A 26,416-nucleotide genomic window follows, 5' to 3' on the forward strand; every position below is an offset into this window, starting at 1 on the left:
GTGGTTCCATAAAAATTTTAGAAATTTTTCTATTTCTATGAAAAATGCCTTTGGAAGTTTTATAGGGATTGCACTGATTATGTAGATTGTTTTGAGTAGTATGGACATTTTAACAGTACTAATTCTTCAAATTTATATGAGTACAGAATATCTTTATTCATTTGCATCTTCAGTTTCATTAATGTTTTATATTTTTCAGTGATAAATCTTTTTGGTTAAATTTATTTCTAGGTATTTTATTGTTCTTGATGCAATTATAAATGGGATTGTTGCCCTATCTGGAAAGCTCAGTTGGTTAGAGTGTTGTCCAGAAGTGCATAGGTTATGGGTTCAATCCTTGGTCAGGGCACATATAGGAACAGATCCATGTTCCTGTGTCTCTCTCTTTCCCCCCCTTTTATTCCTTTTAAAGTCAATAAATAAACAAACATTTAAAAGTAATGTGATTATTTTCTTACTATCTCCTGGTAGTTTCTTATTAGTTTAAGAAGTGCAACAGATTTTTTTATGCTGTTTTTGTGGTCTGCAACTTTCCTGAATTTGTTTATTAGTTTTAAGGTTTTCTTGCATTTTCTATATATAATATAATGTCTACAACCTATATATCTTTTATTTCCTTTTCTTGTGTATATAGGTCTTCTATATTGAATAGGAATGGTGAGACAAGACATCCTTGACTTGTTCCCTAATGCTGCAAGAGTCCACTTTCTCACCGTTCAGTATAATGTTAGCTATAGGTTTTTGTATAGATGTTTTTTCTCGAATTGAGGAAATTCCCTGGTGTTCCTAGATTCCTGATAGTTTTTGTCATAAATGAGTGCTGGATTTTATCAAATGTTTTTTTCTGAATCAGTTGATATGATCATACGATTTTTTTCTTCTGTATAGTCCATTGATGTGGTGGATTACATTTATTGTGCTGGTTCAGCATTTGAGTATTACATACTTAGAATAAATTCTGCCTGGTCATGATATATATATATATATATATATATATATATATATAATGATATATGTATGTATATATGTGTGTGTATATGATATATATGTATATATATAATTCTTCTTATATAATGCTCACAAAAATTAGGGAACATTTTATCACTTCATATTCATTTTGAAATGTCCCCTACTTTTTGTGAGCAGTATACATTTTTGGATTTGATTTGCTTATATTTTGTTAAGGAGGATTTTTACATCTGCGTTCTTGAGAAATACTGGTTTATAGTTTTCCTTTCTTATAATACCTTTGTGTGGTTTTGGTGATAGGATAATGCTATCCTCAGAGAATGAGTTAGGAAGTGCTTCCTTTGTATTACAAAGGTCAAAGCTGAGTCAAGTGAAAACAGCCATTGTTTATTGCCACTAGAGTTATATTCCTAAAATTCTCTATTTCTTTCTGTTGCCTGTAGAGTAAAGCACTTTACAAGTTAGTCATTGCCTCTTTCTTACATTCTCCTCTTCTGCTGTTCTCCAACATAAATTTTAGTAACATTTTCATCTCTCTACTTATTGTAATATCTACCACTTATTTTCAGTGTCATATTGAACAGGTTGATTAATCTCTCTGAGCCTCAGTTTCTTTGTGTAAAGTAGGGAATAATAATAGTTTTCTCGTGAGATTACTTATTTAAGGAACAGGACAAATATATGTCAGCTTTTCATTTCCCCTTCACTCTTATTCCTAAAAACCATGACTTTTTATGCTTTGATATCTCTGTGTAGCCTGTTCTTTTTCTGATTAATTGCTTTCTGTTTGTAATGTAATAAAAACATCATTCAAAATTCTCTTTAATTATTCCTCCCTCTGTGTCACCATCCTTGGTGCCTCTTAGTTGCTTTGTGATGTACTGTAGTTTGAATTATGTACTGTACTTAATCTAGTTTTCTTCCATAGATTGGAGATCTTAAGACTCAAGCCATACATATGGGAGTTGATGCTTCCAGCTCCTCCCCCTCCTCTCTCTCTGTCTCTCCTCTCTCTCTCTGTCTCTCTCTGTCTCTCCCTCTCCTCTCTAAAATGAATAAATTAAATAAAAAAAAAAGACTCAAGCCATGTCTACTTAGCAGTGTCCAGGGAATAGTCCATTTCCAATCAATGCCTTCTGGGTGAAAAAATAAGAGAGGGAAAGAGAAAGAACTTCTGCTGTTTTATTAATTTTTTGTTGTTGACTTGAGACCATTTGAGCTCATTAAGATCTCTTCATCTGATCAAGAAAGACAGCTTGTGTACTAGTCACCAGTACATTAAATCTGGTCCACAACCCACTGCTACCCACCTCCAGTTAAGTAGGCTCTGAAGGTAATGGAGAAAAGATTATTTTCAGTGAGTTTAGGAGCATGAGGACCTTTTTAAAAAATCTTTATTAAAATGTCTAACATAGAGCCTTCTCACTGAGAAGAAAATATTTTTTCTTGAATAATACGAATGTACAAATGCAACTGATTACATTTTCAGTTTTAAAGAAATTTACCCTGATTTGTTTGGAGGCTGATGTAGTTTTGTTTAGGGCCCCTGCTGTTTTGTACAGCTGGGTTATTACAATGTTCTCTCAATAGTATTGGACAAAATTCAAAATGAAAAGCAGAGGGGACAGTAGTGGTGAGTTAAAGCCTACGTGGTTAGAGTCAGACACAAAGCATCTGACTAGGATATAATGTTTACTATTCACACTTTTTTACATTAGAACATTTTAGGCCCTGGCCAGTTGGCTCAGTGGTAGAGTGTCAGCCCAGTGTGTGGATGTCCCAGGTTCAATTCCCGGTCAGGGCACATAGGAGAGGCATCCATCTGCTTTTCCACCCCTCTCCCTCTCTCACTTCTCTCTCTCTCTTTCTTCTCCTCCTGCAGCCATGGCTCGATTGGAGCGAGTTGGCCCTGGGCACTGAGGATAGCTCCATGGCCTCTACCTCAGGCACTAAGAAGAGCTTGGTTGCAGAGCAATGGAGCAATGCCCCAGATGGGCAGAGCATCACCCCCTACTTGACTTGCCTGGTGGATCCCGGTCTGGGTGCATGCAAGTGTCTATCTCTGCCTCCACTCCTCTCACTGAATTCAAAAAACAAAAAACAAAATATAAATATTTTAAAGCCATTTTTCCTTTAGCCATTGATTAACCTACCTTTTGCTCCTGTAATCATCAAACATATTATTGAGGATCTTCTCTTTGATAAGTTCTTGGGAATATAGATTTAAAAACATGTCTACTTTCTGAGAAGCTTCCAGTAAGGAATGGGGGGCTGTATGTCTCTGTGTAGTACATATAAAAGGTAGGATACTAGAAATGTTAAAAATGAAGGTTATAATATTGATTCTATAGTACTTTTGTAGCAGGAACCATTGATTCCCGCTAAAGTCAGAGGCTTTATGAAGGAGGTAAATTTGAGATGGGCCTTCAGGAAGAAGGAAGTCAAAAACCAGCACTGAAAAAAAGAAGAATTGAGTTTATTGAGTGCAGAACCTTTCATGGTTGGTGAGCTGTATTTCACAGAATGATCTTTCACAGAACTGAGGTTAGACTGAGGGCATGGGGCTGTGAGGTTCCTACTTTACTTCAGCCATATCTGCCTCACTTTATTGGCTTTATTAATGTTGAATTTCTGTGTAATGTTTTCTTTGAAAAAGGCTTGTATACTGTTTTATAAAAGTTTAATAATTAGGCCCTGGCTGGTTGGCTTAGCGGTAGAGCGTCGGCCTTGCGTGCGGGGTCCCGGGTTCGATTCCCGGCCAGGGCACATAGGAGAGGCGCCCATTTGCTTCTCCACCCCCTACCCCCTGCTTCCTCTCTGTCTCTCTCTTCCCCTCCCGCAGCCAAGGCTCCATTGGAGCAAGGATGGCCCGGGCGCTGGGGATGGCTCCTTGGCCTCTGCCCCAGGCGCTGGAGTGGCTCTGGTCATGGCAGGGTGACGCCCTGGAGGGGCAGAGCATCGCCCCTGGTGGGCGTGCCAGGTGGATCCTGGTCGGGCGCATGCGGGAGTCTGTCTGACTGTCTCTCCCCATTTCCAGCTTCAGGAAAAAAAAAAAAAAAAGAAAAAGAAAAAAAGTTTAATAACTGCTTTTCTAGATTCTTAATGTCCCCTTTTTGTATATTATAATGATGTGAAGTATGTATCTTTAACTTTTATCTAATTTTACTCTTAAGTGAACCAAAGATTTTTAGTAGAATGATTCAGTCTTTTGAATTTTCTGAAAAAAAAAAAGGTTTTGACAGAAACAGAGAGAGAGTCAGAGAGAGGGACAGATAGAGACAGACAGACAGGAAGGGAGATGAGAAGCATCAATTCCCTTACCCCTGGCCGGTTGGCTCAGTGGTAGAGCGTCAGCCTGGCGTGTTGAAGTCCCAGGTCCGATTCCCGGGCAGGGCATGGAGGAGAAGTGCCCATCTGCTTCTCCACCCCTCCCCCTCTCTCTTCTCTCTCTTTCTTTCTCTCTCTTTTCCTCCTCTCCTGCAGCCATGGATCAATTGGAGTGAGTTGGCCCTGGGTGCTGAGGATGGCTCCATGGCTTCCACCTCAGGTGCTAAAATGGCTCTGGTTGCAACAGAATAACACCCCAGATGGGCAGAGCATCGCCCCCTAGTGGGCATGCCGGATGGATCCCAGGAGGGGCGCCTGCGAGACTCTGTCTCTCTGCCTCCCCACTTCTCCCTTCAGAAAAATACACACACACACACACACACCAAAAAAAGCATCAGTTCTTCATTGTGGCACCTTAGTTGTTCCTTGTTTGCTTTCTCATATGTGCCATGACGGGTGGGCAGGAGGGGCTACAGCAGAGTGAGTTACCCTTTGCTCAAGCCAGCAACCTTGGGCTCAAGCCAGTGATCTTTGGGCTAAATTTAGCCAGCGACCATGAGGTCATGTCTATGATCCCACACTCAAGCTGGTGAGCCCCTGCTCAAGTCGAATGAACCTGCACTCAAGCCAGTGTCTTCGGGATTATTAACTTGGATCCTCCGTCCCAGTTCAATGCTCCATCCACTGTGCCACCGCTTGGTCAAGCTTTTAAAAATTTTAATATCATTCTTCTCTCAAGCTCTAAAATTAATTTTGACAGTTATTTTGGAAAAATATTTCTTTCATGATAATTCTTTTCCTGTTTGAAGTTGTATGTATTTAAGCCTATAGGAAATGAGGTATTTCCTATGAGATTTTCTTGTATGAGTCAGACTTTTTAGGACTACCAAGCATCTAGATTTTTCTGCCATAACAATTTTAAATGAAAGATTTTCAGATATTCTCTATATATTCCTACTCCTTTAAACATTGTACACTTCCCATAATATAACCTTTTTTCAGTTAATCAAGATTATCAAGTACTGAGACAAATTAGGCCCTTTCCTTAAATCCCTTAGACTGTTATAAATCATTTATCTGCTTCTTAGTCTTCACTTTTGCTACTCCAAGGCTTTTTTCTTTTCTATACTGTTTCCAAAAATGACTATATGTTTATTAATATTAGTACTGAGGCTATTAATGATAAATGATATTACAAAGGATAAATGAATAAATACTATTGACTGAATATTCTTGCCACTTTTCAGTACATTTTTATTACAATTCATATTTTAGGTTATTTCACATTATATCATTAATTCATAAATTGAGTTGGTTGTCTTACTTTATAAATTCTAATATTAATTCCTAATATTGATTACTTTTGTATCCAACATTTTTCACAGTATCTTGTTATCTTCTTTACCTTATTATTTTATGACATAGTGTTAACTAAGAATTTAATGAACTTTTTTTTAAAAAAATTTTTGACAGAGACAGAGTCAGTGAGAGGGACAGACAGACCGGAAGGGAGAGAGATGAGAAGCATCAATTCTTTGTTGCGGCATCTTAGTTGTTCATTGATTGCTTTCTCATATGTTCCTTGACCAGGGGCTACAGCAGAGCTAGTGACCCCTTCCTTGCTCAAGCCAGTGACCTTTGTATTCAAGTTAGCGACCATGGGGTAACGTCTATGATCCCATGCTCAAGCCAGCGTGCCCGCATTCTAGCTGATGAACCCATGCTGAAGCCAGATGAGCACATACTCAAGCCAACGACCTTTGGGTTTCAAACTTGGGTCCTCCACGTCCCAATCCGATGCTTTATCCACTGTTCCACTGCCTGGTCAGGCTGAATTCAATGAACTATTCTCTACTTTCAATGTCACTAATACTTCAGTAAAATAAAATCAATCTCAGATTTTATCTTAACACTGCATCTTCTCATAAAAATTGCCTTTTGTTATTTATTGTTTATTGTTATAGTCATTAATACTTTGCAGATAACATTTTGATTCTAAACCCAACTTGAATTTATTTCTTAGGAGATTTTCTTAGATGACATTTTCATTAAATTTTCTGAAGTTGAGATATATTACATTTTCTCTAGTCAGCTGGTTCCACAAAACCAAGCATTTTTTAGATTTCACATGGATAATATTTATTTATTTATTTTACTTTACAGTGATTAAAGCCTTTAAGCAAACTCTTGGCCAATACAGCAAGAATCCATGAAAGAGTAGTGTCCTTAACATGTTCACCAAGTCCAAGTGGGCCCCAACACCATTCCAAATCCCTGAAAAATGCAACTCAACCCCGGTTCAGTCTTTTAGGAGCTGTCACAAGGAGCAGGACTCTAGGAAAAGTCCACATCCAGGAAAAGTCCTCATGGCACTGGAATTGTTGTCACAATTCTATAGTTTGCAGCTCACATCCAAGTCCCAATGACCGCTGCTTCTAGCTGGTAATGATTCAGGTAGACTGGAAATGCCATCTGCAGCATGCGTGGATATGGAGCTTCTGTTCTCCTCTGCCTGGACAGATGAGACCAGGTTGCTTTTACCTGGAGCTCTGTGACTGTGGCATGGTAAAGAGAACCTTGGGACACACTAAGCTGGGTGGCAAAGGTAAATTCATAATAGAGTTGGCAAAAGGGGGAAAGAGAGCTCTAAATTAGGAGTAGGTCCCAGCCTGAAATATGAGTGGGGCATTGAGGTAGGAGGAATAAAGGAAACACTATATATTAACAAAGCAGCAGAAAATAGGACTATCAACACCCACAACAGAGATCTTTGAGGGAAGAATAAAAAACCTGACTATTCAGGAAAGACATAGTTAAGTGGCCCTTGTGCAAATGAGAACAGTTTACCTGCTTCTTGGAAGAAATACCCTAGGCTCGTCCACAGAGTTGTAGATGGGGCCGACGGCCTTGGGCACCTTCAGCCTTCAGTGGCAAACCCCAGCATTCTGGGCAAGGTTAGGTCATAGGTGGCTGGAGCAGGGCTGGAAGAGACTGAACCCTCCCTTAGAGGAGCGACGGAGAAGCCTACCTTCCAGTGTCCCTGTTTTCTCACAGCAGAGGCATGTAAGTTTGGCAGGCTTTAGCTCAATGACCTTCCTTTCCACTATTGAAGCAGGACCCAGATGGCATCCTATGAGACCCCTTTGGGGCGTTGGAGCCTTTAAGGGCATATCCTAAAAGCTGGTAGTTCCCCTGATCTCTATTGGGCTTTTTCTGCCACTTGGTATCTTAAAGGCCATGCTCAGAAGATCTCGCTGAGGGGTTTGAGGATCCCCATCCACCTATATAAATCTTTTCCATATATCTGGTGCTATTTGGAAAAAGACAACACAGTGTTATTAGCTGGATCAAATAAAGAAGGTAGTAGTTTGCAGGATAAAAAGATTTGTTCATCAGCATTCAAAAGAAATTTAAAAAATTTTTAAGTAAAAAGCATGATATGGTAGACCCATAGGAGTTCCAGGATGTGACTCCTCCCTTTTAAATTTTTTTAAATTGACCTTAAAATATTTGCTGGGTACCCTTTAATAATACCTTGACTTTAAAAATTATAAGAATGACAAAATACAGTAAATGCATTTGCTCCATATGCAGGAGCATTTTCAGTTTAACCAGTTTAGGAAATCCAATAATAGAACAATGCATACAGACAATGAGCTATAACAAGCTTAACAGCCTCTCCTGTTCTGACAGAGGTTACTATAAATTCAGAATATATATCCACTGTAATGTGGACATAGGACTGTTTGCCAAATGAAGGTATATGAGTAACATCCATTTGTCAAAGTTGTCCTTGTAGGGGTCCTTGAGAGTTAATTCCAAATGAAGGGGCAGATTGTAGTATAGGACCCCTTGGACAGGATTTCCCAATCTGCCGTGCTGCTTCCCGAGAAACTTGAAACTGTTTACACAGGGCTGGAGCGTTCTGGTGATGAATGGTATGAGACTGAATTGCTCGATCTGTCATGGTTGCTCCAAATAATTTTCTTTTGGGTAGCTTGATCAACAAGGGCATTCCTAGGCCCTGGCCGGTTTGCTCAGTGGTAGAGCATTGGCCTAGTGTGCAGGATTCCCTGGTTCGATTCCTGGCCAGAGCACACAGAAGAAGCGCCCATCTGCCTCTCCACCCCTCCCCCTCTCCTTCCTCTGTCTCTCTCTTCCCCTCCTGCAGCCAATGCTCCACCTGAGCAAAGCCACCTCAGGTGCTAAGGATGGCCCCAAGGCCTCTGCCTCATGTGCTAGAATGGCTCTGGTTGCAACAGAGCAACACCCCAGATGGACAGAGCATTCGCCCCTGGTAGGCGTGCCGGGTGGATCCCGGTCGGGCGCATGCGGGAGTCTGTCTGACTGCCTTCCCATTTCCAACTTCAGAAAAATACAAAAAAAAAAAAAAAAAAAAGAGAGAGAGAGAGAGAGAGAGAAAAAAGAAGAAGAAAAGAAAAAAAGGGGGGGGGGCATTCCCTTGTGCTAAAGCTCCAGGGAGCATGTAGTGAGCTCGAGTATGTCCTATGAAACATGGAGCTCTATGTTAACATACACGTCTTTGAAGAAGGAGGAACTGCTGAAATAGTTCATCAGCATTTGTCCCTAAGACAGCAGTCTTTATAGTGGAAACACCATAAGTAAATATATGCTGTCTGTATATAGAATAAAGGAGGAATATGGCAAATGCTGAAAAGCCATGATTATGGCATTTAATTCTAGACTTTGAGCTGATTTTTAGTTGACAGTTTCAGTATAAAGTTGTCCATTGATTTGCAAGAGTGATTTGCCATTTAGTGGAAGTTTCCCAGAGCCATTGTTGTTGATGCTTTGAAAAAAGGAACAACAATAATTTTGAGGCTCAAAACCTATAAGCTGTAAGGGTCGCCTGTGCCCCTTGATAATCCAGGAGGCAGCAAGATCAAAATATGAAAGTGTATTCCATGGGTTATTAGATGGTTCAATGTGCCCAAGCTGTAGCTGCTCTTCTACCAATTGAGCAGCTGCCCTAAGTTTCTCCTGAGAAAGTGGCCGTTGGTCTACCCATACAGGATTATCTGATTTCCAAGTAATTGGGTCTGCACAATGCATTATTGAGGTAGCAGGAGCTACCAAAGCCCCTGTGCTAAATTTTGATATCCTAATCCACACCTTCTGGTATTGGGTGCCACTTCTATGGGGGTGAGAATTCCTCGCTGTTCTTTCCCTAGTCCCTTGGTGGGCAGCAACAATCCCATATTTTTCAAAACATCTCTACCTCACAAATTAATTGGCCATCCAGGGAGCACATAAGGCTTAAAAGATCCAGAATGACCTTCTTAACCTTCCCAATGTAGAAAACTAGAACTTTGTTGAGGGGATTTACTCTGCCCTATACCTTGTAATTCTGTGGCTGCTGCATGAGTGGGCCAGGAAGGAGGCCACTGTAGCTTAGCAATAACAGATATATCAGCTCCAGTATCTAAAAATCCTTTAAATTTATGCTCATGTATTGTTAGTTCCATTTCAGGGCGTTCCTGACCTATTTTTTTTTTAATCCAATTGGCAAAATCAGAGGAGCCAAATCACCAATTTGCTTGGGGCCCCTTTTGTAGGATGTGGCCTGAGAAGCAGGATTAGCATCCTTATACTATTCTTCTTTTTTTTTTTTTTTTTTTTTTTCATTTTTCTGAAGCTGGAAACAGGGAGAGACAGTCAGACAGACTCCCGCATGCGCCCGACCGGGATCCACCCGGCACGCCCACCAGGGGCGACGCTCTGCCCACCAGGGGGCGATGCTCTGCCCATCCTGGGCGTCGCCATGTTGCGACCAGAGCCACTCTAGCACCTGAGGCAGAGGCCACAGAGCCATCCCCAGCGCCCGGGCCATCTCTGCTCCAATGGAGCCTTGGCTGCGGGAGGGGAAGAGAGAGAGAGGAAAGCGCGGCGGAGGGGTGGAGAAGCAAATGGGCGCTTCTCCTGTGTGCCCTGGCCGGGAATCGAACCCGGGTCCTCCGCACGCTAGGCCAATATACTATTCTTCTAACTGCCTAAATTAGCTATGAGACACATTCTTTTTTTATTATTATTAATTTTGATGGGTGACATTGATAAAATTGTCTTCTGTCACCTTCTAACTGGTTTTCTTTGTGCCCCTCCCCTCCCCCAACCCTTGCCCTCTCCTCCCCCCCACCCTTTAACCCCAACACAGTTGTCCATGTCTCTGAGTCTTATTTTTATGTCCCACCTATGTATGGAATCATATAGCTCTTAGTTCTTTCTGATTTATTTATTTCGCTCAGTATAATGTTATCAAGGCCCATCCATGTTGTTGTAAAAGATCTGATGTCATCATATCTTATAGGAATATATATATATATATATATATATATATATATATATATATATATATACCAAAGCTTTTTAATTCCTTGAGTTTCTATAAAGCTTTTTATTTCTCCTTCAATTTTAAATGATAGCCTTGCTGGATAAAGTAGTCTTGGTTGTAGGCTCTTGTTCTGCATTACTTTGAATATTTCTTGCCATTTCCTTCTGGCCTCAAGTGTTTCTGTTGAGAAGTCGGAAGTCATCCTTATGGGGGCTCCTTTGTAGGTGATAGTCTTTTTTTCTCTAGCAGCTTTTAATATTTTCTCTTTATCACTTAGCTTTGGTATTTTAATTATGATGTCTCTTGGTATTGATATCTTTGGGTTTCTCCTTAATGGAGTTCTCTGTCCTTCCTGAACATGTGAGATGTTTTCCTGCCTTAATTGAGGGAAGTTTTCAGCTATGATATGTTTGAACAAAGTCTCTATCCCTTGTTCTTTCTCTTCTTCTTCAGGAACCCCTATGATGCGGATGTTATTTCTCTTCATGTTGTCACAGAGCTGTCTTAGAGTTTCCTCAGACTTTTTGAGTCTCTTCTTTTTTCTGCTCTGCTTCCATGCCTTTATTTATCGAGTCCTCTAACTTGCTGATTCGATTCTCTGATTCATCCATCCTGCTTTTAATTCCTTCCATTGTGGTCTTCATTTCAGATATTGTATTTGTCATTTCTGACTTACTCTTTTTTATTATTTCCATGTCCTTTTTTATATTTGCTATCTCTTTATTTAGGTTTTCGTAATGACCATCTATTGTTCTAATATCTTTGAGCATCCTAACAATCATTATTTTAAACTCTGCATCTGGTAATTTGGTTATATCTGATTCATTTAGGTCCTTTTCTGGGAATTTGTCTTGGTTCATTTGTGTTGCATTTCTCTGCCTCCACATTTTCTCTTCACGGGACTGGCTGTGATCACGTGCTTGGATGCAAAAGCCTTGGTGGCCTTGGCCTTTGTCCCTCCCCCGTGTGTGACGTTATGCTCGGTCCTGAGGGCACTGGCGAGCACCTTTGCTCAGCGGCGGGTCTCCGCCTGTTTCCGGGCTTTCACCCTGCCCTTGCAGGAGGAGCCCGCTCATGGAACGGCTGCTAGCCTTGGCTCTACCGCTGGACAGGACTGTGTGCCCAAGCTCAGCTCAGTTGCGGAACTCTCCTGTTCTAGGCTTTGGCTCCACCCCCGTGGGAGGAGTTGGTTCCCAAGTCAGACTGCAAGCCTGGGTTGCACAGGTGGGGCAAGGCTGTGCTGCTGCGCCCTTGCTCAGGGGCTGGTCTCCACCCTTTCTGGGGTTCCTGCCCTTCTCCTGCAGGCTGGATTACAGGCTACAGGCAGCTGGGCTTGACCTCTTTTGCACGCCCCCTCCTCACCCGCTGGGCAAGTCTGATCTCACACCTGAGCCCAGTGGTGGCCACCTGGTTTCCGCCCTTGCTGACAGAACCACGCTTCTGCCTACCGCTGCCGCCCGCCCTCCGGCGAGCCCTCAGCTGCGTGGGTGCGGGCACTGCACCCTAAGAGTCACTTCTATAGTCCCAAAAGCTCCCTCTTTCTAAGCAACTCTTCTCTGAGTGCCACAGGAGAGCATGTTTGGCTGGTGTCCTGCATCCCTTTGCTGGTATTGCTGTTTCCGGGGGAAATATTCACTTCAGCTTTGGGGAGTGACTCGTCCCAGGGGTTAGGGTTGCTATCTCCCAAAATGTTTCTCCCTGTGCCTCCTAGATTACACTCTCTTCCTGCTACTCCAGTCCTCTCTCCCTGACCCCTGGAGCCCCGGGTGAGTGGTTGTGAGAGAGGTGTTCTGCGCGGTCACTTTAAGAAGAATCCTGGGTCTGAGAAATCAGACTCTTTCTCACAAACAGTATCCTGACTTGTTTCCAGCTAAATACTGTCCATACGCCTCTTCTGGGCTCTGGGGATGCAGGCTGGGGCTTTATTCCTAGGGCTCAGGACCCTCCCCTCTCTGCTCTAAACTCACTTCCCGCCACGCGGGTCTCTCCCAGCTTCCATTCGCTCCTGGGGGCTGGGCAGCCCTCTCCGCGTTTCTGCTTTTTCTACCAGTCTCGGTGTGGCTTCTTCAGTGTTCCTTGGTTGAAGAGTCCTCTTAGTTTACTCCAAAGTTGGTTTTTCCAGCTGATAGTTCTTAAAATTAGTTTGTAATCCACTTTGGTTCTGGGAGGTAGATGTTGGTACGTCAGCCTACTCCAGGGCCATCTTCTAATTTCGCGCTTCAACATGGATAATATTTAATAAATGAAGTGTGTGACTAACATATGATGCCATCATAATGTTGACATCTTATTTCTTTTTATAGGTTAAAATTGAATTTCTTAAGTAATAATTGACAGGCTATACACTTTCAAGCCTTTTCTGTACTAGATTTATTTTAAAAATTTGAAGCCATTAATGTTTGTAGAAGACAAAGGAAGAGAAATTATCAAATACAATATTTAGTTATATCAGGAAAACAAGGGGCATCCCTATCCAATAAAAATGTCAGAAACCAAATATATCTCACCTTGCTATAATACTTACTAATGTTAATTAACACTGTGTTTTAAGAGAAATTATCTGTAAGCATTTTGATATAGAAGCAGCCTATACAACTTTGACTCTAGAGAAGAAAACTAGATGGTTTGGCCCCAGGAAAATCTACATTGTGGTTCTTCAGACAAAAAAAAAAAAATTCTTGTAAATATTCTCCAAACTTAAAACTTGATTTTTAAGTAATAAGTACTTAAAAAATATATCTATGGTTTTCTTTTTCTTATTCCTTAGTAGTCCTGGTTTTTTTTTTCTTTTTATCTGTTGAAAAACAAAATTCAACCAAGTAAATTTGAAGATCTAATCAAATTTATTAAGCGATCCCTGAATCTGGTAGTATCCCATCTAGCAACTAGAAGGGTGCTCTGAGAGGTTATATAAAATGAAATGTTTTTATAGGAAGAAAGGCAGGGTAAGGGAGGTATGAACAAAAGAAAGGATTATTTTGGGGTCTGGGCATCTTTTCTTTGGAGGAAAAGAATATAAAGGGTTCTTAACATGTAGAGCGCCTCTTCTTTTTGTGAAGGATGGCAGATTACCTTACTGCTGCTTGGCAAGAAAATTTTAGACTGTTTGATTAAGATTATGTTTCTGGGAGAGATTGAAATGCCATTACATGAGGTATTATATCTAGATTTGGTATTACCGGCTTTTACTATGAGTGATGCCATTTTGGGCTTGTGGTTTCCTTCATCATACATAAGCAAATTTAAGCAGCATTTTTTATTTTGGTTAACATTACATATCTTTTTCTCAGGCTGATAAATTGACTTTTCAGCCTTATATGATCACATTCTAGCTTCAGTTTCAGCAATAATACTCCAACCTTATCTTAGCTTTGGAGGCCGTCTTTTACGTTTAACCTTTGAAAACTACGCAACTTATTAGGGCTCCATTTTTAGTCAATAGTGGCATTTTGGTGACTTGTAGAAGGTGAGATTAGCATTTTGTTTCTTCTTGCTTGTTTCCTTTCATTTTATGCAACCATTTAGTTAATTCTTATTTTTTTTAATCTTTTCTTATGAGATTTCATTTTTACTTTCTTTGTAATATATATGATACATCTTAAAAGGGTCTCAGTTCTGAATCTGAGTAGCAAATCTCTGACATTGCTTAGTTAACATTTTCAAAAACTACTGGATTGAGATTTCAAGTTTTTTCTTATGGTTCTAAAGTGATTGCTATGTATCAACACATGAATTGACAGATTAATACAAGTACTTGTTCAATTTAAAGCATACTAATAACCTTGCAAAGAATTTTGTCTCTGGAGCTATTGATTGATTTGCATTTGATCCCTTTTGAAAGCAGAAGTAATATTATTCTTGTCACAGATAAGTGGTGGCTTTATTTATTTACTTCTCTTCCACCACAATTTTTTGTGTTATATAATTGAAGGAAAAAAAAACTTTTTTTAAAATAAATTACCTGGACTTTATTTCTCATGAGATTTCTAGTATATTACAATGCCCTTATTCTGTGAGATCTTAATTCTCTGTTCATTTTTATTTGGTTATAATTATTCCACAAAGTTCTTTTTTTTTTTTTCAGAAAGGGTACCTGATGCTATAATTTCAAGTCTTGACATTTCTAAAAGTATCTCTCTTTTGTTCTCAGTTTGACTGGCTGCAAAATTTTAAGATCATAATTCTTAATTCACAGGATTATTAACATTAGCTTTTAATTTTTAATATTGCAAATGAGAACTCCAAAACCAGTCTGAATCACCTTCTGTTAAAAAAAGTTTATAAGATTCTTACATTATCCTTTGAAATGCAGAAATTTCCAGCTACATTTCTGGGTAGATTTTTTTTTACAATTCTGCTTAGGACTCAGTGAGCCACATCAATCCATAGATAATACTACTTAAGATCAGGACATGTTCTTTCATTATTTTGTTACTTGATTGTTTACTTTTCTTTTTTTTTCCTTATTTTATGACTCCTGTTACTTAAACATAGGGACATTATATCTATCACACCCTCTCTCTTTTTTAAATCTCATGAATCTTTTTGTCTGTGTTCTGAGAGGATCATATTAATTGCCATCACTAAATCAGTTTCAGTAGTATATACTCTGCAGTTCTGTTTTATTGTGAGGTGCATACAATCATGCATTTTATTTTCAAGAACTGTTTCTTGTTTTCTGAAGAAAATATTATTTTATTATACTAATCTGGGTTTTAATACAAGATTCTTTATTCTAAATTCTCATATCTCCAAATTAATTAATTATAGTGTTGCTACATAAAAAAAGGATAAACAGTACCGCACTCTAATTAGTTACAATGCTAAGCAAGGGATTTTATTATTTTTTTAATGTATTAATTTTTTTAATGGTCTTTACATTATTTTTTAAATTATTTTTAATGGGGTAACATTGATAAATCAGGGTACATATGTTCAAAGAAAACATCTCTGGGTTATTTTGACATTTGATTATACTGCATTCCCATTACCCAATGTCCAATTGTCTTCCATCACCTTCAGATTTTATTTTATCTTATCTTCTATAAAATCTCTAGCTGAAACGACCTATGATTATTAAGGCAGTAATCAGTTTGCTGAGTGCAAAAGTTCACTGTCTTCTAATTCTTTCTTAATCCTTATTTTCATAGACATCTGAAAGACTCCTTTGTTTACATTTGTGATCAACATCTTTACAATATAATTAAACAACATGGAATATTTTGTATTTTTCATACATTTGTCTTTTAAGAATGCATTATATTTTATTTCTCTGTGTTCATTAGAAATATTGATGATGTAAGTTTAGTTTTCCAACTGTTAAACAGATAAGTTTTGATCATAGCTGCTTAAGTATATTACTTTAATTGATTACCTAAAATAACAGATAATCAAAGCAATATACAATTAGATTCCCTGTTCAGAGCTTTATTAAACTTTAAAATGAGTCTTTTTCTATTAAATTGTTAACTCATCTAAATAGATTGTTAAATAAAAGCCAAATTCTTGTGTTTTGGGTTTTTTTAGCGTTATACAGTCAATGCATATTTATTGAAAATTTTTTTTACAACAGTGGTGAAATCAAGAGTCCAAATTAGAAAACATGATGGCAGTTGAGACTTATAAAAGTTTTTCTGTATTATAGCAAGGTAGAAAGCACTGTGTTTATCCAGCCTTGAAATTGTAATTGAAGGTTAATCAAGGAATGAGATACCCCAGAGGTTAATAAGTTTAACAGTAAAGTCCTGAAGATATTTTTTTTCTTTAATCATTTTATTTCTCTCCTGAGGAGGAAATGGCAAAAAGACAAAACACTAACATTTTTTTTCTCCCAGGTTTGATCTTCAGAGTAGTTACTCTCAAATTCAGCCTGAGAGCCATCCACCATAGAATCTCTTTAGAGGTTTTTATTTTGAAAGCCCTGTTCCATCTCTCTGTCTCTCTGTCTCTCTCTCTCTCTCTCACACACACACACACACACACACCACACACACACGCGCGCGCACACACACACACACACACGCAGTCCCATTCGATTGAATCAGAATTTGGGGAGTTGGTGGCCTGAAGTCTGAATATCCCAATGGTTTATAAATATAACAGATTTTAAGAATCTAGCAAGGGTCGTCAAACTTTTTATAAAAACCACCCACTTTTGCAGTGCTGGTCAACCTGGTCCCTACCGCCCACTAGTGGGCGGTCCAGCTTTCATGGTGAGCTGATTGCAGCACTGTTTGGTTGCACGGTAGGGACCAGGTTGACCAGCACTGAAAAAGTGGGCAGTTTTTATGAAAAGTTTGATGACCCCTGATGGAACATAACCAAAAGATTGGCCGCACTTTCCCGCCTTTCTTTTTCTTTCTCCCCTCAGTACCTGTAATTGTGGTCTTTATGTTGTTTTGGGCTCTCATTTTCAAGAAATTCTAAAGCACTAATCTCATAATACATTTGGAGAAAATGAGTGGAATCTTAATATAGTTTGTTCATTTGATTTTAGTTTTATAAAACAAGCTACAAAAAATTAAGGAAGTTCTGCTTCTGAACTACTGAGCGTTACTGATCCACATTATTCTGTCATCATCTGATCATTTCACTTTTTAACTATCTCATTTTTACTATGTCTTGTGAATGTAGAGTAGGAAAAGTAATTTTTCCTTTACCCTTCTGAGTTCTTGGCTAAGACTGTCTGTAATAAAAGACAGATGAGCAAGAGAAAAAGAAGTACAAGTTTATCAACATGCATTTCATATACACAGGGAGATACCCTGGAAAAATGAGCAAACTCCCTGAGTTGGCTCAAGACACCACCTTAATTACCATCTTCAGCTAACTAAACACAGGAGAAAGATCTATGTGTGGGCAGGAATGGGAGTTTACCAGGTAAAGCATGGAAAACAATGGTACCATTGTTAAGAGTTCCTTTTTGTGCTTTTGAGCCATCCCTCCTTTCCAGATACAGAGAGAAAGAGACACTGTTAACAAAGATTTTCTTCATAAACGTAAGTTTTCCTTACAAAAGGGTAACTTCTACTCCACCTTCAGATTTTTTCCTGTATCTGCTGTTTCTCAAAAATAATCAGCTCAAAACAATCCTTATTCTAAACTAAGGAGGCATATTTTTAGGTGGCATGTTAAGCTATTCTTTAGTAAATAATCAGTAAAGATTTTCAATATGGTAAGAACAGATTGCTCTCCACATTAGAGAGATAACTTAAAATTCTCTGAAAACATTATTGTCTGTTCATTGTTCTATGTTTGAAACTCAAAATATTGGGATTGTTGATTTTTCTTTGGTTGAATGAAATTGTTTTTTCCCAGGAAAAAAAATTATTTCTTATATATCTTCCCACTTACTCCCTTGAAATGAGTAATAAAATACAAAGTCTCTATATTGGTACAGACTGAAAATCTAAGCATCTAAGTGACTTACACTGAGTCTTGATCTAATAATCATCAGCAGATATAGGAGACAAAATCATGCGACCCAGGGCTTATTTTCTGCTTCATTTATCTTCCAGTATAGGTTTGAGCAGTTATTTTGGGAAAGCTATCTTTTCATTCTAGACTTACAAATGTATGTTTAATTTGGCTCTCCCTCTCTTCATCTGTTTCTCTCTCCCTTCTCTCCCTCTCCCTCCTCCAAACCCTCTACCCTCATGTCAAATACAGTACATCAGTAGACTGTGACTTTATAATAAGGTCATGGTAGATGTCTATATTTTAGCAGAAAGTTCCTATACTGTATTTCAAAGACTCTTTTGGATATTTTTTAAAGTTTCATTGATTTTTAGAGAGAGAAACATCAACTTACTGTTCCATTTACTTATGCATTCATTCACTAGTTAATTTGTGTTATTTTTTTATTATTGATTTAAATTTATTGTGTTTACATAGATTCAAGTATCCCACTGAATACACCCCCCCATCCCCATGTTCCCCTCAACATCCCTTTTGCCCCCCTCCTCACTGGTTAATTTTTGTATGTGCCCTGACTGAGGATCAAACTCTCAACCTTGGTGTATCAGGACAATACTCTAACCAACTGAACTACCCAGCCAGTGCCTCTTGGATATTTTCAAAAGAAGTTTCTCTATTTTACTGCCCCCCTACAAGTAATATTTCTTCAGAGGGAATATATACACGGAACATTTAATATAAGCTCAAAGTCTGTATTTTCCTTCCCTCTCTATCCCTGCAGTCCAACCCTCCAGTGCTATCAATATTAACAGTTTCTTCTATTCTCCCTCACTTCCTTCCTTCCCCTCTCTCCTTTTTCTCTCTTTCTCCTTTTTCTGTTGTCCTTCTAATTACTCACCAAACTATTCATAGTTACTATACTATTTTTTTCTTTTCAATGTACTACTTTGCAGTTCATGACTTACCACTCTTTCCATATCAGCATATAGATATATGCTCATTTTTAGAAAGTAATTGCATAATATCTTATTATATTGATGTTGTTGACCTTAAACAAAAAGTCAGCCTGGTGTTTCTTCTGCAAATGGTTTATTGGGGAAAACAAAGAATTGCAATCTGGAACAAGCAACCATGGCAGTCCTTGGGCAAGTCTGCTGAAACAAAGGAGAGGAAACTTTAATACAAGGGAAGTGGAAGTTGGGAAGGCTGTTACCAACAAAGAGTTCTTCCTGTTGTGTTTCAAGAACAGCTAAGGGTATGAGAGCTCTCCCTTCTGATCTCCTTATCTCATTTTAAATAAGGTTTCTGTTTACTCTCTCTTTTTTTTTTTTACAATGTATTATAATTTCCCTAACTGGGACCTTTTTTATCAACTTAGTGTACTATAGAATTATGTTCCTGAAAATATTTAAAGTCTGAGACTTGCTGGATAAATCAAATGAATATTTATTCCTACAACAGTGTACAAGTGCCTCTTTCCTCAAACCTTCTCCAGTACTGTTTGTTATAAAGTACCCAATCCATAATTCCGTGGGTTTTCGTAGAGACACCAAATCCAAATAAGTTTTTGAAGAGTTTTATTAAAGGAGAAAATTTTAAATATGCCGGCCGCATATATCTTACACGGGGCAGCAGTCCCAAATTGTGTGTCCCTATAATATTCGAGGGGTTGGTTATTTACCTTTAATTATACATGGGCGGGGAAAAAGCCTGACATCACAGCATAAGCTTATACCTTTTGTTTTCTCCTACACAGGTTTGGGAGAAGGATGAAGGGATGGGGGATGGGACACAATTCATTAGCAAGTTCATAACATCTGTCTATAGGATTCATAAAACGACGCTTCTACACATTAAAAGTTACAAGGCAACACAATGGTAAAAATGTCACTTCATGTACCATAAGATATTTCTACGTGTTCTAGTGTTCATTTGCCATTCCCTTGTCCAGAGATACACACATTAACTACATGCTTTCAGGAAGGGAGAGGTAGTTTCCATGGGGGCAAATGCCTGTAAATGGCCCATTAATATAAGAAAAGGTTTAATTTAATCTTTCTCTGCCTGTAACTGGCTAGCTATTCACCCATTTCCCTACAGGTGTGGTAGAAGATCAGAGAATCTAAGTATCCTTCCCCTTTGCATTTACAACACAATGCCATCAGCCACCTTGATTTCATGCTAATCACCTAAGTACAAAGATCATTTACAAAATCTCTCTGAACGCCTAGCCCAAATTAATAAAATGTTCTTTAAGCTTCCTAAAATATTAACATTAATTCTGTAGCCTTTGGTACCTTACAACAGTACTATTACCAAATCTTTAGTTTTTGTTAATCTTATTCTGTAAGTGAAACAAGCATTTCTCATAGTGTTGATTTGTTCATCTGTAATTCTGAGCAAGATTGAACATCTTTTTTTTTTTTTTTTCTGAAGTTGGAAACGGGGAGGCAGTCAGACAGACTTCCGCATGCGCCCGACCAGGATACACCCAGCATGCCCACCAGGGGGCGATGCTCTGCCCATCTGGGGCATCGCTCTGCTGCAACCAGAGCCATTCTAGCGCCTGAGGCAGAGGCCATAGAGCCATCCTCAGCGCCCGGGCCAACTTTTTGCTCCAATGGAGCCTTGGCTGCGGGAGGGGAAGCAAGAGACAGAGAGGAAGGAGAGGGGGAGGGGTGGAGAAGCAGATGGGTGCTTCTCCTGTGAGCCCTGTCTGGGAATCGAACCTGGGACTCCTGCATGCCAGGCCGACGCTCTACCACTGAGCCAACCGGCCAGGGCAAGATTGAACATCTTTAATGTTTATTGAATATACTTATTTCTTTGTGAATTGATTGTTCATTTATTTTCTCCACTTTTTTATTGGCTAGTATTTCCTTGGTAGGAATATTTTATAAATTGAGGAAATTGGCCTTTTGTCATTTATATTATAAATTTTTTTTTGTTTTCATTTATTTTATTCTCTATAGTATATAAATTTTCAAATTTTGGTTAAATTTGTATTTTTATTTCTAGATTTGATATAATGAATAAAAATGCGTACTCTGAGCTTTTGTTTTTGAACATCTTTTTCTATCACTTTTATGTGTTCCTTTTTGATATGTAAATAATTGATCTATCTGGAAATGGTCTTATGAGACATGATCCAGTTTTATTACTTTTAAATGCTTAATGTATGGGAGGAAAAATTTTTCCTTGATCTTCTTGGAGTCCCTGGCTGGATCTAAAAATTAAATTGACAAAGACAGAAAAAGCACATGAATGTTAATTGATTTTTTTTTACATGTTCATTGGAATTATCACAAGAAAATGAAGACCCAAATAAATGACCAGATCAGGAAGTGTTTATACCTTTAAACAAAGAAACAATAAATTTGTGAAGACTTGACAAGACAAAGGGGTTTGGGTTAGGGGTAGTAAATGGTAAAGAAGTACTAGGGAAATAAGCATTAGTTCAATATGGTTTATTTACAGATTTTTCTAATACCTCCCTGGACTGTCTTTAGTTTCTCTTCAGTAAAAAGAGAATTTATTTCCTGCTTATAGGCAGAAAAGGGAAAAATTTCTTTTTTTTTTTTTAACAGAGACAGAGAGAGAGTCATAGATAGGGACAGACAGACAGAGACAGACAGTCATAGATTGGAACAGAGAGAGATGAGAAGCATCAATCATCAGTTTTTCATTGCGACACCTTAGTTGTTCATTGATTGCTTCATCATATGTGCCTTAGCCGCGGGCCTTCAGCAGACTGAGTAACCCCTTGCTGGAGCCAGCGACCTTGAGGCCAAGTTGGTGAGCTTTGCTCAAACAAGATGAGCCCACGCTCAAGCTGGCGACCTCGGGGGTCTCAAACCTGGGTCCTCTGCATCCCAGTCTGGTGCTCTATCCACTGTGCAACCGCTTGGTCAGGCAGAAAGGGAAAATTTCTTGCAATTATGGTTTCTTAAGTGCCTTCAACTCAAAATAATGTTTATGACAAAGAGGAATATTTTGGGATAACATCCTGATTTTCATCATTAGCCAATTTTTCTAATAGTGTTAAGTGAATAAACAATTTTTTCCCACTGACTTAAAATGACATCTATATTATATACTCAATTCCCATATGTATTTCTTCTATTCTACATTCTCTTCTGTTATATTGCACTGTTTTGATTATTCCTTCTAAGTATCAAGCTTTTTTTCATCATCTTTTAGAAGTACTTACTTACATAAATTCTATAGTTGATACTTAAGTATTACTACCAATAGTAGTAATCATTGTTTTATTAATTATTTTGTTTTCTAAGTATTTGGTCACATTATCTGCAATTAATACAGTTTGTCTGTCCTAACATTTATGTCTTTCATTTCTTTCTCCTATTTCTGATACTAATGGGAATTTTTTTTTTAATTTTTGGGTTTTTCTCCATTAATCATGGTATAGCGTGTGTGTGTGTGTGTGTGTGTGAGAGAGAGAGAGAGAGAGAGACAGAGAGAGAGAAACAGAGAGAGACAGAGACAGAGAAAGACAGAGAGAGGGACAGATAGGGACAGACAGGAAGGGAGAGAAATAAGAAGCATCAATTCTTTGTTGTGGCACCTTAGTTGTTCATTGACAGCTTTCTCATATGTGCCTTGATAAGGGGGCTACAGCAGAGCAAGTGACCCCTTGCTTAAGCCAGTGAACTTGGGCTTCAGCCAGCGACCTTAGGCTTCAAGCTAGCAACCTTTGGGCTCAAACCAGTGACCATGGGATCATGTCTATGATCCCACACTCAAGGCAATGACCCCGCACTCAAGCTGATGAGCCCTTGCTCAAGCCACATGAGTGTGCGCTCAAGCCAGTGACTTTGGGTTTGGAAACTTGGTACTCTGCGTCCCAGTCCAATGCTCTATTCACTGTGCCACCACCTATTCAGGCTGGTATAGCCTTTTTGGCTGAAATACATACTTTTTTTTTTATAAATTTTTATTAATGTTAATGGGGTGACATCAATAAATCAGGTTAAATATATTCAAAGAAAACATGCCCAGGTTATCTTGTCATTCAATTATGTTGCATACCCATCACCCAAAATCAGATTGTCCTCCATCACCCTCTGTCTAGTATTCTTTGTGCCCCTCCCCCTCCCCCTTCCCCTCTCTCTCCTTCCCTCCTCCTGCACTCCCCCCGCCCCCCCTCCGGTAACCACCACACTCTTGTCCATGTCTCTTCGTCTCGTTTTCATGTCCCACCAATGTATGGAATCATATAGTTCTTGGTTTTTTTCTGATTTACTTATTTCACTCTTGTATAATGTTATCAAGATCCCACCATTTTGTTCTAAATGATCTGATGTCATCATTCTTATGGCTGAGTAGTATTCCATAGTGTATATGTGCCACATCTTCTTTAACCAGTCTTCTATTGAAGGGCTTTCTGGTTGTTTCCATGTCTTTTTTTTTAATTTATTTTAGAGGAGAGAGAGAGAGAGAGAGAGAGAGAGAGAGAAGGGAGGAGCAGGAAGCTTCAACTCCCATATGTGCCTTGACCAAGCAATCCCAGGGTTTTGAACTGGCAACCTCAGAGTTCCAGGTCGATGTTTTATCCATTGCGCCACCACAGGTCAGGCGGTTGTTTCCATGTCTTGGCCACTGTGAACAATGCTGCAATGAACATGGAGCTACATGTGTCTTTACGTATCAATGTTTCTGAGTTTTGGGGGTGTATACCCAGTAGAGGGATTGCAGGGTCATAAGGTAGTTCTATTTTCAGTTTTTTGAGGAACCACCATACTTTCTTTCATAATGGTTGTACTACTTTACATTCCCACCAACAGTGAACGAGGGTTCCTTTTTCTCCACAGCCTCTCCAGCATTTGCTATTACCTGTCTTGTTGAGAATAGCTAATCTAATAGGTGTGAGGTTATATCTCATTATAGTTTTGATTTGCATTTCTCTAATAACTAATGAAGATGAGCATCTTTTCATATATCTGTTGGCCATCTGTATTTCTTCCTGGGAGAAGTGTCTGTTCATGTCCTCTTCCCATTTTTTTATTGGATTATTTGTTTGTTTGTTGTTGAGTTTTATGAGTTCTTTGTAAATTTTGGATATTAGGTCCTTATCTGAGCTGTTGTTTGAAAATATCATCTCCCATTTAGTTGGCTGTCTATTTTGTTGTCACTTTCTCTTGCTGAGGAAAAACATTTTAGTCTGATGTAGTCCCATTCATTTATCTTTGCCTTCACTTCTCTTGCCTTTGGAGTCAAATTCATAAAATGCTCTTTAAAACCCAGGTCCATGAGTTTAGTACCTATGTCGTCTTCTATGTACTTTATTGTTTCAGGTCTTTTTTTTTTTTTTTTTTAATTTTATTTATTCATTTTAGAGAGGAGAGAGAGAGAGGGAGAGAGAGAGAGAGCGAGAGAGAGAGAGTGCGAGAGAGAGAGAGAGAGAGAGAGAGAGAGAGAGAAGAGAGACAGAGGGGAGGAGCTGGAAGCATCAACTCCCATATGTGCCTTGACCAGGCAAGCCCAGAGTTTCGAACCAGCGACCTCAGCATTTCCAGGTCGACGCTCCATCCACTGCACCACGACAGGTCAGGCCTTGTTTCAGGTCTTATATTTAGGTCTTTGATCCATTTTGAATTAATTTTAGTTCAAAGGAACAAGCTGTAGTCGAGTTTCATTCTTTTGCATGTGGCTTTCCAGTTTTCCCAGTACCATTTATTGAAGAGGCTTTCTTTCTTCGTGTGTTGTTGGCCCCTTTATCAAAAATTATTTGACCATATATATGTGGTTTTATTTCAGGACTTTCTGTTCTATTCCATTGATCTGAGTGTCTATTTTTCTGCCAATACCATGCTGTTTTGATTGTCGTGGCCCTATAATATAGTTTGAAGTCAGGTATTGTAATGCCCCCAGCTTCATTCTTTTTCCTTAGGATTTATTTGGCTATTCGGGGTTTTTTATAGTTTTTTATAGTTCCATATAAATCTCATGATTTTTTGTTCCATTTCTTTAAAGAATGTCATAGGAATTTTGATGGGTATTGCATTAAATTTATAAATTGCTTTGGGTAATATGGCCATTTTGATTATATCTATTCTTCCTATCCATGAACAAGGAATATTTTTCCATCTCATTGTATTTTTTTTTATTTCCCTTAACAATGCTTTGTAGTTTTTGTTATATAGGTCCTTTACATTTTTTGTTATGTTTATTCCTAGGTATTTTATTTTTTTGTTGCAATCGTGAAGGGGATTATTTTTTTGAGTTCGTTTTCTAATATTTCATTGTTGGCATATAGAAAGGCTATATAACATATATTTGTATGTTAATTTTGTATCCTGCGACCTTACTGTATTGGCTTATTGTTTCTAGTAATCTTTTTGTGGAGTCTTTGGGGTTTTAGATGTATAGGATCATATCATCTGCAAAAAGTGATACCTTTACTTCTTCTTTTCCGATATGGATGCCTTTTATTTCTTTCTCTTGTCTGATTGCTCTGGCCAGAACTTCTAGCACCATGTTAAATAAGAGTGGAGAGAGTGGACAACCCTGTCTTGTTCCTGATTTAAGGTGGAAAGTCCTCAGTTTTGTGCCATTTAATATGATGTTGGCTGATGGTTTATCATATATGGCCTTTATCATTTTGTTGAGTGTCTTAAACATAAAGTTGTGTTGTATTTTATCGAATGCCTTTTCTGCATCTATTGATAAGATCATGTGGTTTTTGTTCTTTGTTTTGTTGATATGGTGTATTACGTTAACCGTTTTACATATGTTGAACCATCCTTGAGATTCTGGGATGAATCCCACTTGATCATGATGTATTATTTTTTTAATATATTGTTGTATTCGATTTGCCAGTATTTTGTTTAGTATTTTAGCATCTGTATTCATTAGAGATATGGTCTGTAGGTTTCTTTTTTTGTGCCATCCTTGCCAGGTTTCGGTATAAGAGTTATGTTGGCCTCATAAAATGTGTTTGGAAGTATTGCTTCTTCTTCAATTTTTTGGAAGACTTTTTTGGAACCAAGTCCTCTTTGAATGTTTGATAGAATTTATTAGTGTAACCCTCTGGGCCTGGACTTTTATTTTGGGGGAGGTTTTTAATAGTTTTTTCTATTTCCTCCCTGCTAATTGGTCTGTTTAGGCTTTCTGCTTCTTCATGACTCAGTCTAGGAAGGTTGTATTGTTCTAGGAATTTATCCATTTCTTCTAGATTGTTGAATTTGGTGGCATATAGTTTTTCGTAATATTCTACAATAATTCTTTGTATATCAATGATGGCTGGGGTGATTTCTACTCTTTCATTTTGGATTTTGTTTATATGAGTCCTTTCTCTTTTTTCCTTGGTGAGTCTTGCCAAGGGTTTGTCAATTT

At 38.5% G+C, this 26,416-nt stretch overlaps 1 protein-coding gene and 1 non-coding gene across 3 annotated transcripts in view; both read left to right on the forward strand.

Moving 5' to 3' along the window:
* The window catches only part of ZRANB3 (zinc finger RANBP2-type containing 3), a 249,890-nt gene that overhangs the window by 91,014 nt on the left and 132,460 nt on the right, over positions 1-26,416 (forward strand). The window lies entirely within an intron of this gene.
* TRNAA-UGC (transfer RNA alanine (anticodon UGC)) lies at positions 3,661-3,735 on the forward strand. The gene has a single exon. It is a non-coding gene; the product is annotated as a tRNA-Ala (tRNA).

This window comes from Saccopteryx bilineata, chromosome 5, assembly GCF_036850765.1.
Source record: "Saccopteryx bilineata isolate mSacBil1 chromosome 5, mSacBil1_pri_phased_curated, whole genome shotgun sequence".
In the NCBI taxonomy this organism is placed as follows: Eukaryota; Metazoa; Chordata; class Mammalia; order Chiroptera; family Emballonuridae; genus Saccopteryx; species Saccopteryx bilineata.